The sequence below is a fragment of the Chroicocephalus ridibundus genome, chromosome 7, assembly GCF_963924245.1.
Source record: "Chroicocephalus ridibundus chromosome 7, bChrRid1.1, whole genome shotgun sequence".
NCBI classification, from domain to species: domain Eukaryota; kingdom Metazoa; phylum Chordata; class Aves; order Charadriiformes; family Laridae; genus Chroicocephalus; species Chroicocephalus ridibundus.
In genome coordinates, this window is record NC_086290.1 from 28,609,002 (window position 1) to 28,625,950 (window position 16,949).

The window sequence follows — 16,949 nt, forward strand, 5'->3', positions numbered from 1 at the left end:
CCATGGGGTTCCTTCAAGGGCAGAATTTTTTCCAGCTCTTTTGAACTGCAACAACAAACCACCACCAAGTTATATGCAGAAATACAGGCCAAGGCAAATTCACTGAAACAGTTAAAAACAAGCATTACAACATTCCTGCTTTGTCTACCTCTTGCTTTCTCCTCCCAATCCTATTTGAGTTACATGATAAATTGTAATTATGAAGATGACAATTAACATTCATCAAATTTAGATTTGAACGTCAACTATGTTGCAGTGCCATACACATATGGCATTGCATCATAGTTGACAATATAACTAGATTATGAAGTTGACGATATAATTAAATTTTTACACTAGTTCTGTCAACATTTGTTATTACTGATCATCAATGCAACTTTCTTTGATACTTGCTGAAGTTCATAAAGTTCCATTGTCTGGTTTCTTAAGCTATTTTTGTAGCATTCTTGAGTTGGTGAGACTAACCCACATGCCAAGGAAAGACAGCAGAATTTGGACTTGAAATGTTTTCTGAAACCTAAAAGAAAATGCCAGTGTAGGCAGCTCTTGCCTAGCCTTTCAGGAATATCACTTGCTCCACAGCATCTGTCACCTGCCTGCAGTAGAGAAGTCATCCCAAGTAGGGTAGATCTAATCTAATTCAAACCTAGATCAGTAAAGCTACAGCAGTCTCGTGCAACTCTAAGAGAAGAGTGATTTCCATCTTCAAAATTTATTTTATACATTTGCAGAAAACATATATTAACTTTGAGCAGTTGAATACTATATAGAATAGGGTAATAGCACCAAACGTCCCTGTATGTTAGAGTACTTCATATTTTTCATATTATCTATGGGACTGGGAGTGTCATAACTCCATTTTGGCCACCCAAAACTGTCTATAATAAGATTCTGCTGCTTCTGATGTCACCTGTCTAAAAGATTGTGCTGAAGTTCCCCAGACTGGGATCTGACAATATCTGACAAAATACCAGCAAAACTCAGACAAAGCAGGCCAAGCCTCTAATGCCTACCTCTACTACCACATAGTAGTACGAAGTTAATTTCTTCAATCATTCCATAAGCTCCAGAAGCCAGGTTATGGATCTAAACATTTTAAAAACATTGATGAACAACTCAAGATTTACCATGGTTCCTTAGGACAGGATTTACAGATTGTATAGCTTGCTTTTATTTTTAAAAAAAAACAACAAAAACAACAGCTAATAGGGTCTTTAAATTACAAGATCATTTTTTCCCCTCTCCTCACAGACTGGAAGGGAATCAAGACAATCAACATAAGTCATAAAAACAGCTACCTCCTGAAAAAAAAAAAACCTCATTTGCTGTAGAAGTTGGAAGAAAAGCAGGAGACTGCAAGAGAAAAAAATTTTCTCAAGGTTAAGGCATCTGAATGCTGCAGTGCAGAATCCACCTGTAGCCTGGGCTCTACCACACAGCTGGTAGTAATGCTAGGCAAGTTGCTTAAATCAATCCTTCCACAATCACTAATTGCACACACCTTTTCTGAGAGCCCAACTTGATACCTCTGAGCTCTAGTTTATAGAAGTGATGAATGCTCATGCTGCAGTTCAAAGCAACAGAAGCTCTGCTGTGAATACACACTACATCATCCCAATTGTTGACGTACCAGTCCCCACAACTCTCAAACTGAGCATCAAATAGCACTGAAGACCTCTCTCTGTGCTGAAGCTCCCCCTCTATGTTGGGAGAAAGCCATTCATTTCTGTCATGGAAATGTTGCAAAGATTGGGGTTTTGGGGGTTTTTCGGGGTTTGGTTTTTTTTTTAGTTTGGTTTTTTTACTGTTTGTGAAGCACACAGCTACTATAGGCTGAGCACGAGCCCACATTTTCAGAACAACGTTTGAATGAAAAGGCATGCACCAAAAGATCCAGGAAGAGTCATTTGTCAGTAAGCAAACATTAGATACCCTGTGCACAAATCCTGGTGAGAGCCCCACAGAAAACAACAAAAATGACTCGTGATTATACACACTAACAGGCTCAGTTAAGTATAGACAACACTTTCTGGCATTTCCTAATTTTCATATTGTTAACCTGGCAACTTTTAAGTTGTCTTAATGCTGTTTGATGTCTATAACATGGGTGTTCTTGTTTCACTGATTAACAAGGGACCAAGCTGAGCATTAAACATGGTACTGACTATGCACAGGCCCTGCAATCTACCAAATATGCAGCTTTCTGGCATAGACTGCACCTGCATTGCAGATAACAGACTGCAGAAATGGGCAAAGGCAGAATCTTTTTCCATAAAGCTTTGACACTGATTTATAAGGGATTTTCTTAATTAGTAACATATATTAAATAGTCTCATTTTAAAAGAAAGATGAAGTGCATCTAGCCACCTACGTACATTTGCAATTCCAAGTCCAAGATTCACCATCCAATTATTAGCAGGTGGCCAAAGGAAGAAAGATTATGCAATTTTTTTTTGTAATATGCAGTCACGCAAAGATAGAGACTAGCTACTCCTCTGCTAGCTTGCATTAGCATTTCCATTATAAAATCCCATTAGGAACTTCCCATGCCTTCTCTGGAAGTCTTGCTGCGCAGGGCAGAGTAAGAACTTTGAGAGTGTTTACCTAATATCTTACCCTCATCTTCTCTGGGATACGTCTTGATAACGAGTCTCTTATGTTCCAAACATTTTTTTCGCTGGCATAGGAAAACAAGCTCATTTTTAAAGCTCAAAATTATGATACAGACAAACACACACTGTGAAGTGTAAACCAAGTTACATAAAAATCACATTATACTTTTTTTCCTGTCCTTCCACTTCGAAGCATAGTGTACTAATACTGCCTGTCACGTCACTAGTCCTTAAACTAATTAATCTTTGAAATTGTATCAAATTGTAATAGGACTAAGGAGACCTGATAGTCTACTGTATTTAAATGGGATGTACTAAGAAGTGTCAAATTAAAACTCAGCAGCATGATCTGTTAAACAAAATCTCCTACCATATGTTTAACTTTCTGGTACCTGCACAAATATATATAGAGAGAACAATGTGGCCTACAGACATAACCACTTAGGCTATAAACTCATTAGATCTTACAAGTTTAGTAATGCTGAGTAGTGTTACAGATTCAGTAGGTGGCATCCTCTGCTGGCAATCAGCACTACACCAGCCACCATTAAGTAAATCAATTATAAACCACTCGGCATGAGAAGACACTGGTTGTAGAATGGCAGCATTTTGGGTGGCATGCTGCACCAAAAGCCTCACAAACCATAAAAACACCAAGACACATTAAAAGAAAATTTAAAAATATACCTTAGTCTTTTAAGGATCACCTTCCCTGCCACACAGGTGCAAGTAACGGGGTGAACATCATGATATTATCACAGAGTGGACTGACTTTGAGCTTTGTGGGTTGTTTGCAAGAGGACACTTTGTGAGACACCTCTCAGTATGATTCAGTGAGCTGTAGGAGACACGATTACCCAACTTCACATGCAGAATGAATGACTTAGTTGCAGATGTGTCCCAAGTCCTCCATCCTTTCCGCACTGGCATGTCTGCACCAAACAGTTCGCCAATAGAAAGCCAAGAGCAATGAAACGCTGTTCAGCGTATTCCAGAACCACAGCATTTTACCAATACCACAACCCATCTTCCCGTCACGCAGCAAAATCCCCAAGAAAAGGTCTAGAAAATTGTGAACTAAGATGCATAATTATGCAGATCCTGCATTCTGCCCCAGAAGAAATTGCATTTTGCCTATCTGTAAACTGAAACCTATTTATGCAGTCTGTGTTCAAGGCAGACTCGCGACATTTTAAAACCTATGAAACGCTTAAACAGAGAAGGCTATGTAATTGAAAATAATTTACGTATATAAGATGAGGTGAAAAGGACTTTAGGTGTCTAAAGCTTCTGCTTGTACTCATCTTTAGCTAGACCCTTCCTTACTCCTTATTGTAAGTGTTTAACATGAAGAAAAGTTGTTGTCAATAAACAAAGTCTGATTGGATAATTTCAGTGAGGAATGAAGTATTAGCAATGTTTTCATAACAGCCTAGCTTGCTCATATACAAATAATCATTAATAATGTAAACAGCACACTTCTAATGTGCCTAGATGTGTATTAGCACCACCTGTCATTACAAGATCTGTCTGGCAGTTCAGCCGCAGCAAACTGGTAAGGTACCAATATTGATAAGTGAAGGACTGGAACTGCACTGATATAGTTAGATTGGTTTACAAGGCTTCTATTTTTACAAACCTTGGCAGCTCAGGTTCTCTAATGAATTTTTAACGTGTCAATTAATATGTTTATAGAAAGCAATGTTCGCTTTAGCTAATACATAAGAAAAATCACAGTTGCACACAGAATGTACACCATAAGTGTGAAGATTCTACGCGTTACATTTGAGAGATTCAGAAGGATTATTGCAGACGATCTGATGAGAACACTCATCTAGATAGGAAACACAATAAAATTGCAAAATTTAATGGGCATGATTCACCACTCATGGAAATATTAGCTCAGCTTCATGAACTGTGATGTATGGCAGGGAATAAGAAAAAAACAAAACCGCTTTCTTCTTGGCAGAGTAAGACCCTAACCTCCTGCCGGTAAAAGCCACATTATACCAAAATAAATTACTAAGTATTTTGTTATTTTTACCAACATACTATTGATGCCATAAATTAAGCAATGCTTACTTAATAATATATGCTTCCACTGAACATAACTGTATTAGATCACTAGCTACGGTTTTGCAGCACTTTCTCCAGCAACATAGAATGACGTCAAATGACTGCACTGTGCAGATCCAATTTTTGTCGTAATTCCCCAGTTTGCTCTGTGCATTATGTAAAACCAGAAAACAGACTAATTTTATGAAAAACATTTTTAAAAATCCTTATGACATGAATTTTCAAAATGTTTTTGATGTTTTGTTTTAAAAACGTTGTCATTTGTTAAATAATAAAAATCATAAACTTCCTACAGTAAGCTTTTGCACGCTCTGTGAAGCTGCAGTAAAAAGAGACATTTTACCTTTGAAAAGAACCCATACATTTTGCACTTGTGAGCAAGATAACAATAGAAAATAGCCCTTCAACCAACATGTGAACTGCATCTGTAAAGTTAGGCAAGCAGAGCATCTGGTGAAAGTCTACCAACCTATGCAGCTAAAAGGATATTACAGTCACACAGGAGAGTGAAGTTCCTGTAATTCCTTCAACACTCCATGCATTCATCAGCTTGAGCATAAAAGATGCAAGTGCTGTCTATGGATTTGGGTAAATTTCCCTTTTGTTAACTGGGATATTACGGCATGTAATATCTTTCCCTACAGGATCATATAAGATATTCATGCTTGTATCTTGATGGGTGACATATATTAAGTACTACAATTTTCTGAATGAAATGCAAAAGTTACAGGACTGAAATATTTATCAACTAGAAGTTGACACTCAAGGAATTTCAATGGTTTTAAAGCATATAGCAAAGTGATAGCAGAATTTCAGAAAGCAAGCTATTCAGACTGCAAAGTCATCTTTTCTTCCCACTAACTACAGGTGACCTAAGCTTTGCAGCGTATTTCACTACACTAGAGAGAACCTTGCATTCCAGTTCCATACTCTGTTACATCCCAACACAGCCTGACAAATGTTTCAGGATTTGAGACTACCCCAGCTGTACCATATGTTCATTTTTAAAATAACACTAATGCCTCATTTCATAAATTCTCAAACTCTTAAAGCAAATGTTCTGAAACCACAGTCCCTTGTGATAACCTGAAGAGCAAAGACTACAACGATGGTTAAGCATCTGCTATGTTTTATGCAGCAATCCTCATTGCCGTTTGAAATCCAAGGACTTGCAAAGCTAATTGACTAACAAGCCTACACTCCCCCAAAAGATTATCTTCCACAAGGTTTTTTTCCTGCTTTTATACCGCCTTATCCCTGAGCAACTGTACTCCAGTAGGAAGACATCCTCTCAATTAAAACTTAGCTGAAGGAATCGCAAAGAGGAGAAAAAGAGATGCAGACAGATGAGAACAGTTGGTCGAGAGAGACTGATGCTGGTGCAAGTACCTCCATCCCTGGCGAGAGAGCACGCAGCGCAGACAGAGCACAGGGGTGACAGAGAGCTCCCGCTAGCGCGGAAAGAGGCAAAACCAGCACAATCTCTTGATACCAGCTACTTTCTGTTAATGCTTTTAAGTTTAACCAAGCATCCATTATATTATTCATCGGGGAAAAAACCCACAGGAACTCAGTAACTTAGTGAAGATACCATGCATAAGGATTGTTTCCTAATTTCTTTAAAAGTTATGGATTATTTAATCAAACAACAGAGGGAGAAGTTAGTAACATGATCAGTTTCACAACTCCCATTTTCTCTTCTGCCTTCAGGGTTCACACAATCACATCAATCCCTGCTCCCTGGAAAAGGTGTGAGGTATAGAAAACCCATCTGGTGAGACCGAACACCAGAAAAAAAGTTTGCGGCCATAGAGGAACACCTTAGCAAAAAAGAATAAAACAGAAAAACCTCATCCCTCCATCCAAGCACTCTACTGACCTGGTAAATTGGAAGGAGTAGCAAGATTACTTATTTAGAAAAGGAGAAGCAGCATAACCCATTCGAACCTGCCTAGAGTCAGCTCTGGACTGTGCAGAGACATCTTTTTCTCCTTTTTGGAACTGAAGTAACAGGGCAGGGGGTGGCTGAGCACAACGCTGCCATGAGAGGCAGAAGCTGCAAAGAGCCCGTCCTCCCTGAATTCACTAGCATCCTACCATTACCTCGTATTCTGGACCTGCAGTAGCAATGCTTCATCTACACCTACTGCAATCACACAGAGGCATCCTCATCAACATAAGGTTTTTACACTACCGCTTCATATAACATTTGATTTAGATAAGAAAACTTACACGTTCTTGACAGCAATGGAGGACTTCTTTTGCATCTCATTTTTATACTTTGTGAAAGACATTACAGAAGTAGTAGCAAAGAGGATGGGAAATAAAACTATCATCTCCCTCCTCCTATGAGTAGTAGTTAGCTGTAGTTAAACGTTCACTTTTAAAATTTATTTAAACTTTTGAGTGCTCAGTGCCACGCTTCTCTAACTTTTCCATTTACAGACTTTTCCATTCAAGCTTAACAATAAAGACCTAGTGCCCAGAAGATTTAAAACCCATGAAGAGAGTTCCCTGGTTTGTTTAGGAGTCAAAAATCAACAGAAAACAAACAAGAGCATTCACACACGCATGAGTGTTCCGACATTTCCTCTGAAAAAAGGGAATTTCGTGTCTGTACCCACAGAAAACACAACCTTGCATCTACCTCTCCTTTACGTGGTTTGAAACACAGTGTCACCAGAACTTAAAGTTTAACATTTTAAGCATGCCACCACCGTCCGCGGGCTTGTGATGAGAAGCCAAGCACTTATGCTTATCACGGGTAATTAGCTCATCAAGGATGACTCCTTCATGTAGGTTAATTCCTCCTTTACTGAAGAAATTTACCTTTCCCAAAGTCGTCGTGATTTATAAAACAAGAAAGCCGACCTATGCTCACGCAATTATCTTATTTAAAAAGTCACTCGGTATGCAAGAAAAACGGGGCTCCGCGTAGCCGGGAAGCCCAGGAAAGAAACCCCCGGCACCTTTCCGAGATAAGAAAAATCGTTACGCAAATCTCAAGCACTGCCGAAGACCCTGACCTATTTAGCGGCGCGCCTTAGCCTTTTCTGCAAACAAACGTGCGGCGGCGAGAGACGCCCATAAACCCCCTCCTCCGCCCGGAGGAGCCCGGCGGGAACCCCGGGGAAACCCGCTACCTGCCGCTCGCCCCCGCTACCTGCGGCTCCGCTCCCCGCCGCTCGCCCCCGCTACCTGCGGCTCCGCTCCCCGCCGCTCGCCCCCGCTACCTGCGGCTCCGCTCGCCCCGCTCCGCAGACAAGTTTGTCCGCCGGGGCGGAGCGGGCGGGCTCGGCCCGGGGGCTGGGCATCCCCGGGGGGCAGATCGCTCGCCCCCCAGCTCCTCCTCGCCGTGACATTGAGCAAGGTCCCCGCCGGCACCTGCCGAGCCCCGGAGCACCGCCCGCCCCTTACCTCAGCGGCCGGCGAGAGGGAGAGAGGGAGGGAGGCAGCGCGGCGCCGGCGGGCGGGCGCGGCAGCCCCGCTCCGGCCGGACCGATGTGGAGCGCGTCCCAACTCCGCCGGACCCCGGCGGCCCGCCCGCTGTCCGCCGTCCCGGCGCATGCGTCCGCCGGCCCCGCCAGCCCTCCGCGGCCCCGCCGCTGCCGCCGCCCGCCCCGCCTCAGCGGGCTCAGGTGGGGCGCGGGCGGGCCGGGGGATCGCCCGCGGGGGCGGAGCCTGCGCGCTCGGGCCGGCGGCCGTCGGCACTTGTGGCCGCGGCTCTCCCCCGGCTGAGGGGAAGGGCTGGTCCCAGCTCCACCGCCGTCGCACCGGAGTTCGGGAGTAGCCCCTGGGGCGGCTCCGCTGAGGGCTGAACCGCCCGAAGTTGCCGACCCTGCCCCCGGGGCCGCCCGCTTCCTCGCCCGGGTGCTGCTCAGCGGGGCCAGGCCGGGGCGAGGGGGTGGCCCGGCCGCTGCCCCCGGCCCCGGGAGTCTCTCAGGGAGCGGGGACGAAGCCGGCTGCTGTCGGAAGCGGGCTCCTGCAGCGCAGTGTGGTTATTTTCCCTGGTTTATAAACCCCGAGGCGGCCGATGGCGGTTACCTCAGCGTTTTCCCTGCCGGGAGTACCGCGGCCCCGGCCCAGAAGCAACAGCTTTCCAAACAAGCCCCAGAGGAAACACACGCCTCCTGCTTTCCTTGTCCCCCCGTCGGTTTCTGGTCGTCTTTGTGTCCTACATTTAGACAAACCGCTGGTGAGAATCCCAAACCTTCGGCTTTGTCGTCCCACCCGTCAGCAGTGCAAAACAGTAAGCATTGCTATTAAGTTCTGTTCTGTCAACTGTACAAAACTGTGTCTTAAATATAATCATTCCAGTGGCAAACATCAGGGTTTGTAAGTGTACTTAATAGAAAAATAATGTTACAAATGACAAACATTAAAACCAATACAAACTTAACTATAAACGTTTTTATAGTATCAGCTTTTATAATTCAAATATCCCTCCTCTAGAACATGATGCAAATGGGGGAAATCCTGCGGCATTTAATTTGTTAATCCTCTGCAGAAAGGAAAACAAGAACGTTCAACATTGGAGAAAACCTTTTTGCTCTATTTTTTTTTTTTTCAGATTTTGGTGAAAAAAAAAAAGTACCATTAAGTATTGCATCATACCTTGTTTACAGGTTTATGTTCAATAAGTTCTTTTAAAATTCAGGACAGGAAATTTTCAGAGTTTGAATTAATCATCCTGTGAAAACATGAATGCAGCCCTTCTGCTGGTGCTTTACCTACCACAAACTTCTTGCTCAGAAGAGCATCACTAAGTGTTTTTGAAAGATTTGCTGATGTCTCCCACAGAGAAAAAAGAGAAGCTGAAAACAGGACATTTTCTTTTTTCCCAGAAATTCGGAGTTTGCCTGAATTTGGCAGAATGGATGACACAGTAGGAAGAATCCACAACTGAAACTGGGAACACTGGACCAGTGGTACAGGAATTGCAAGTGTACAACACCTTCAGTAACACACGCACAAAAAAAACACAAAAAAACCACAAAAAAACAGGCTGGCAGGATTTGAGGTCAAACAGACACTAAATGACACAAGTTGATTATCTTGAACATCCATGTATGATCACACATTAGCAATATCCAGCATTTTCATATTTGATTTTCTTGTCTATCTTTTAGTCTTTTTCAAGACAAACTTGCTGCAATCTAGAACAACAGCCTCCAAAGTGTGTTCAGTAGTCTGAAAATATCTATCATGGCTGGAAAAAAATGAGCCGTTTTCTCCTCATATCCAACTGTTAAGTCCTATTGTAAAGAACTAAGACCATTATGTTCACGCAGTATTATTTTTCTACGTAAGCAGCAGTTGTGGTTGCCATAGAGATGTTATTCAATCTCAGATTGAAAGGTGGTCTACAATGACCATGCACCATATTTGCCATTAAGGTGAAAATGTTTAAGAACCCCTGTGAATACTATAACATTCTTCAGAACAAAGACATTTCTGTTCAGTAGGCTCATGAATTACTTTTTATAAAAAAACAGATATTTCAGTGAATGCTAACCATCAACCTCCTAGAGAGACACGTAACAGTGGATACATAATTGTATATTATTTTGAACACTTTATGCAGAAGTATATCTTGGATCTGTCTTTGAAAGAACTGTTCGCAACAGAAACAGCAACATTTAACCTGTAATTGTAAACATTTTATAAAGCATTTCAGTTAAGTCTTCCACTGTGCAACCTGCAATTCTTGACTCCAGCTCCCTATCAAACGCTGTGCTCTAGAAGATGGTAAAGGTGGGAAAGACGGAAAATTTTAAATGCCCTGTGATCTGTATTGCCAAAGGGTCACATTTCATCTCTGTCAAATGCTGAAAGCGCACTAGAAGTTATGAAATTCAGAATTGTTGTACAATTAGTATTTCTTAGGAGTTGGAGACTATCAAAACAATTGTAAAAGTGGTGTAAGCAACAGGAAGGCCATTTAACCTAGGAGAGCTTATAAGGAGACAACCGGCCTGTAAACTCAGAGGAACCTCACGGAAAGGAGAGGCTGCTGCTTGCTGCATTTCCACTGAAAATCTGCATAAACCAACTTGTAAAAACCGGTAGAGGTGGGATGCGATCCTCAGTAAAGTTAAGAATATGTCAAGTAGGAAAAAGACACGATGTGTGTGAATTAGAATTGTGTTTTATCATTGCAGTTTATTCAGAACTTTAAATTTGGCTCTACTGAAATAAACTTAGATGGTTTGGGCGTTTTAAAACATCTGTCATTTAGAATATGACATCTGTCGTATTAGAATAGCGTGATGCAAATTTGTTACTGAAAGGAATAGATCCACGCAGAATGGTGCGTGCAAGCAAACCTCTTCGGGGTGCCCACAACCCAAAACCAGTTAGGGAAATCCCAAAAGCTAGGAAGTTTTTTCCAGCCAAACCGAGCAGTGATATTAAAGCAGGATGAAATTTTGTATCAGATAATGAGGAGAGGGCACCCCTGGGAGGCTTCAAGCAACCCTCACAGACAAGAGTCACCCTCTAAGAGACATAATTCAAGAAATCTAAGTAACGTTTTCCTCCAGAAAACAAGGCAACTCCTGAGTTCTCGACACTAATCCATTTTATATATATATATATATATATATATATTTATATATGAAGGGCCTACTATGTATTTTGAGGAAGTCTTCCTTTAATTGACTGTTGTACTTTTTATGAGAATTAAGGCTCGATAATTTTTTTATTATTGTTCATCTCAAAAAGAAGCTGCTTCTAAGCATCACAGGGCATTAGAGATAGGAACATAGGTCTTTTTTTTTTTTCTTTTTCTTTTTTTGTGGCCTACGCAAAATATGAAATTAGTGTCCTAATTCTTAAAATGTTGATTTACCTTTTTGGTGATCTCATAAGGCCAACAATGCAAAGAACAACAACAAGAAGAAATAATTCCACGGCACGTTACACAAGTCTCCCTCTGCGGAAATAAACCCAAGTGATTCCGATACTCCTTTTCAACTGGCTTCTCCAGTAACCTGTTGGATGTTAGCCTTGGTGAGAAATGCTTCAGTAAAAAAGACTTCAGGAATAGGGAGACCAGATGTAGAAACAGAGACTACAGGTAGTGTTAGTTCAATATTTCCCCTCCATTAAGTACCAATTCTTCTTACAGTGGAAGATGTTTCTAAGTGATTACCTCAGCACGTCTTCTTTCCCAGGGTAATTGGCCCAGACTCTCTAAACTCATATTCTCTTGATTTTAACTGAATATGGGCAGCCTTCTGTGTTTGCTTCGCACTCTACCCATTCCAAGACAGTAATAGCCTTGTCACCATGTAGAGCTGGAAAAAAACCTTAAGAGGTGTTTGCTTTTTTTTTTTTGTCTGAATGTTTCCACCCATTTCTATGGTCTTCAAAATTAATATCTGATAACAGAGTTTTAATAAAGCACGGCTAAAAATCTAACCACTTACTTTCAGGCATGGAAAAAGCATGGTGAAGAAAGGCCCTCCAATGACTGAAGTATGATCTTCTATGCCTGAATCCTAATCAAACCGAGATTTTCCTGGTATTTTCTCACAATACTGCTTCAAAGGACTTTCTAAGATTTTTTTTTTTCCCCTGGCACGCCTTGTTTGCTGCCTATTTGTTTTGGGTTTTGGGTTTTTTTCCCCAGTAAAGAAGTTCTTTAGAGTTATTTCTGGATCAAGTAGTTGGTTTTTTTTTAAGACTTTTGAAACTTCATTGATTTCCTTACTCAATTTAAAATTCACAGCTGTATGCACGTCTTGAGTTTTGGTTCCTCTAAGGGAATCTGACTTTTTATAACCAGATATCTTATATGCCTGTACATTTTATAGCTTCCTTGTTACTGCCTCTGGGGAAACAATCCCAGATTTAGTAGAACTCCATCTGCCTCCCCTGTAAAAACAGACAAAGCAACTACTTAGCCATCCTGCTAGTCCCTAACCAATCTATCTTTATTTTTTTAAGTAGGGCAATGATTTATTTTGTTGTTCTTTTTTACCTTGCATCTATATTTGATGGAGTCCTTGTTACTTGAGATGCTTTTTGCACTTTGCTATTAACTCTTTACTGCTCTTTTTTACTTTTCCCCATGGACTTCCAATTTCCCGGTGTTTTTAAAGCGTGTTTAAGTGTCCCACTTGTCTTCTGAACTGCTCAAAGATACACCTTTTAAAACTTGTGCCTGCTAGCGATAGTTAGAATGCACAGTATCTGATGAATTTGTCTTGGGGAGAGCGCCTGCAAATTATCTACATTATTCAAAATTATTTGATAAATTGTTTAGATGAATATACTTTACTCTCTGAATTATCTGCCAACCATTCAATCTTACATAACTACGCTCTTTGTACTATGTGAGAGGTCACTTAATTCCCATGGGAGCATTTCTATTTCCTGATTGCACGTTGAGTAAAATTATGTGGGTTTAGATCATAAGCTGTTTGGCACAAGCAGTGCTCTTTATTATCTGTCTACATCATGCTCAGAAAACCACATCTATTAGCTATGATTAGGGTTGTATGTGCACATTCAAAATAAATAATAAATAACAAACAGACTAACCGGATAGTGTTATGAATGCTCTTCCCAGACCTGTTGTCATTTATATACTCACAATTCTTTTCCAAATCACTTGTGAACAAATGTTTGTGTTTTATACTAAGTAAAAACAATATTTAAAGTTGCAAATCACCAATAAATATTTTGTTTTGATGAAATATTTGCATCTGTACTTCATTACCTTCCCAGCTACCTTCATTGTTTTTCTCTTTTTGCAGAATGTTCTTCCTTTGAGAAACTGAAGCAGAAAAAATGATCTAGAAAAAAAGAAAAACATATGATATCTTTCCAAGCACTTGAAAAGCTGCTAAACCCTTCCTTTCAGTCACAATCTGTTCTAAGAATGAGAGCTCACTGGTACATATTAAGACTATTCAGTGTTATCCTGTCCCCTGAGAATATCAGCTTCACAGATAACATGGAGGCCTATTCCTCTGCAGAACTCATTTATTGTGAATGCCAGAAACACGAGAGATTTTGTAGTTTAGAGGATAAATAATTCCAACAACAGACAGTGAAAATTTTTGCAAAAGAGAGTCAGATTTTTTTAAAAATTCAAATTGAATGCAACAAATAAGATAATTCCTAGAAAGGGAAGAACAATTGGGTAAAGAAAGTACATTGGTAATACAGGACTTCAGATGTTGTAAACTGGTAGATGGAACATCTGAAAACCTCCTGGTAAAGTACCCAGGTAGGCTAGCCAGATGGCATACTATTTGTTTTCACTACTTCATTTAACATAGAAACAAACTGTTCTTCAGCTGAAAACCAAAACCAATTAGAATATTTCTTTCCCTGTGTTCCTAAACCAGCGTCCATTAAAAATCACCAGGGGTTTCCGGATAATAACTATGCAGTTTCTCTTCTCAAGTACAGGTGAAAGATCAGAGTCACCTCCTGAGTTCCCATCTGTTTTTAAAAATAATACTACCTGCACAGCATAGGAGATGAGGAACTGTGAGAAGGGTGGTATAAGGAATTCGAGCTGATGTGTTTGTTCTTTGCTGTCAATGAGTCAAAAACAAGGGTGATGTATCATGTATGCTTATATACTGGAAATTTTTCTATTAATATAAAACCAGTGCAACAAACTATGATTCCAAGAAAATCTGAATTGAAAGGATCATTCTTCAGCTAAGGGACGGTCTCTTCTCTAAGAGGTCTGCCACTTCAAGGACAGACAACAAGCCAAGCATATGCAGCATAATTTTGCCACTTTTTCCTTGATGGAAAACTGTGAAATACAGAATCCAATGTAAATGCCAGTGGTTTAGTCATCTTTTGTCTTGTGCTGTGGCTTGAAAAAGGTACCAAGGCTAAGAGTAATCTTTTATTCTTTATGTAGCCAAAGCTTACCTTGCAAAGTTAGCGTGGGGTAAAATAAGGAGGATCACGGTGAAAGAGTCCTTTCTTTACAACAGCCTCAGGACCTTCTCTGAACAAAGAGAATAAAAGAAAACATTATGAAAATGCATGGCGATCCTTGATTACAAGTACTTGAATTGACGCTATTCAGCACGAAATCTCAATGCATGATCCAGAATTATAAAGTAAATAATAGTCCTTCTAATTGATCCCCAGGGAGAATTACTCTAGTGACAAGAAGAATAGGATTTAGCTCTAACTGCAGCTCTGTCTGTATCCTAAACAAGACTACCAGTGCTAATTTGGCAAGACAGGTGATATTACTTAACTGCTTAACTGAGCTGGTGTAGAATGCCATGAAATCCTACGTATGGGTGTAGACACATCTATTGGGTGCTTTATGCTGGTATTGCAGCATATTCCAGTATAGGAAGGCAATGCAAGTACATTACTATACCAGGTTATATGGATACGCATCAGCTCTACTGATACAAAGATCCACACTAAAAGTTTGTACTAGCGTTACCGGTGTTATTGGACACCGTGTGCCTTAGGATGCTTTCTGAAAATTTATCAGTATTTGACTACTGGTTTGGTTGGTTTGTTTTTTCCCCCACCAGCAAACAGGCTGCATATCAAGACTTCTCTCTCATATGGAAACTTTTATTTTTCTATACTAAAACTTCTTTTTTTTTTTTTTCCCTTTTCTTTTTCTGTCGAAAGATAACTGTTCCAGAAAAATACAGGACAAATCCCAAACCTAACTAAAATAGTTCCATCCATACAAAATCTGAAGAGAGACCAGGTCTAAGACTATTTAAAGGACAAGCTGCAGCTGTGCTCGTTTAATTTCAGCAGCAATGTGAGAAATTGCATCAATAGGGTGGATGTCTCTTAGACGCACTGGGTGAGTCATATGAATCAGTCTTCAGGGCACAGTAATTGGACACCTGCAAAAGCACGCTTGTGTCATAAGAACAGCACAGAGAGAAACAAAAGGTGACCAAGAACAAGATTTAGATTATTCTAATTTCTTACTTTCATAGGGTTTTTTTATGCCTGCACACATATATTCGTTTGAGTTCCAGAAAGTTACTTCTGCTTGACCAGTAGGAGGGATGGATATATTACATGGACATACCGTTTTTAAAATACACAGGGATTTCATGCGTAGCGTTGAGACTGGGTTATACTATTGGTTAAAGAGGAATATTGGGATTACTGAATTCTAGTTGGCAGATAATGCAGTAAAATATCTTCGGGAAACTTAAGATGGGTGCCTCAATTTACAGATTAATTTTCATACGCAGCCTTGTAATTATGTTGTAATTTTTAAAAACCCAACACAATGTATAATTAAATAGCTGCGTATTAAACATGTGACACCCATAGCATTACAAAATTATACACCTACAATTACTGTATTCGCCACTAAGTCCCACAAGAATTTTTAAATAATTAATCTTTCTTTAGATTGTTCGTATAGATCCTGTACATTTAGATTTTAGGAGGCAATTAATTCTGATAGAATAGAAATTATAGCAGCAGTTCAATTCTACATCTGATTTTCTCAGGGTTTATATCTCAACCGAAAAAATAGTTGCTTTTTTTTCCCCACCACATTTTCATTCATTCTTTTACTCCCTCATTCTGTAGAAAAAAGACAGCAATAGATGCAGCTTAATTATATACTGAACAGATCAAAAGCTGCCTCCATATGATTACACAGTTCCAAAAAAGAACAGTCACCAAAATAGTATCCACCAAACCAAATTACATCCGATGTAACCACAGAGAAGAAAATCAAACCTCATGAGCAAGGTAAAATCTGCACTACTGCGAGTTCTGCCTTCTCTCTGAGGAGACTCAGGATGTACAAAAAAAAAAGCGTATGTTCGGCACTGTCAAAAGAAAAAGCAGAATGGGAAGCTCTCAGATCTCAGAACCAAATTGCTTAGACTACAGTTGAAAAAAAAAAAAAAAAAAAGAAAAAGCTGCACCTAAGCTTGTCCTGGTGGATTTCTTACCATGCTGAGCTTCTCGGATAGCAGTGGTGTTGCAGGAGCAGAGGTCCACAGACAAGGTCTCGGTGAAACCCTTCCCGTCACTGTGCCGGGTACGGGGCTGAGCCACCCTCGTGGCCTGAGACCTCTGCAGGACGCGCAGCCCTGGGGCGCTGGTTTGTAACTGGTGCCTGGCACCAGGCTTCCTCAGAACTAGTTAAAAAAAAAAATATATCATGGTGTTTCTATTTCAAGAAGCCTCTGTTGGCTGTAGAACAAATGCCTCTCCTGGGCATTGCGAGTGCCAGCAACAGGCTGTAAGGAAACACTGCAGCGGTCCCAGGGA

The 16,949-nt window shown here is 40.5% G+C and overlaps 1 protein-coding gene across 4 annotated transcripts in view; it reads right to left on the reverse strand.

Annotated features, from left to right (window-relative positions):
• ZNF385B (zinc finger protein 385B) overlaps positions 1-8,748 on the reverse strand; it is a 172,415-nt gene extending 163,667 nt beyond the window's left edge. Inside the window, exon 1 of one of the 4 annotated variants that reach the window (XM_063340954.1) lies at positions 8,733-8,748. The gene's annotated coding sequence lies outside the window, so the exon portion shown is untranslated. The other 3 variants (XM_063340953.1, XM_063340963.1, XM_063340955.1) reach the window with 3 other exon arrangements.
• Positions 8,749-16,949: the final 8,201 nt, after the last annotated feature.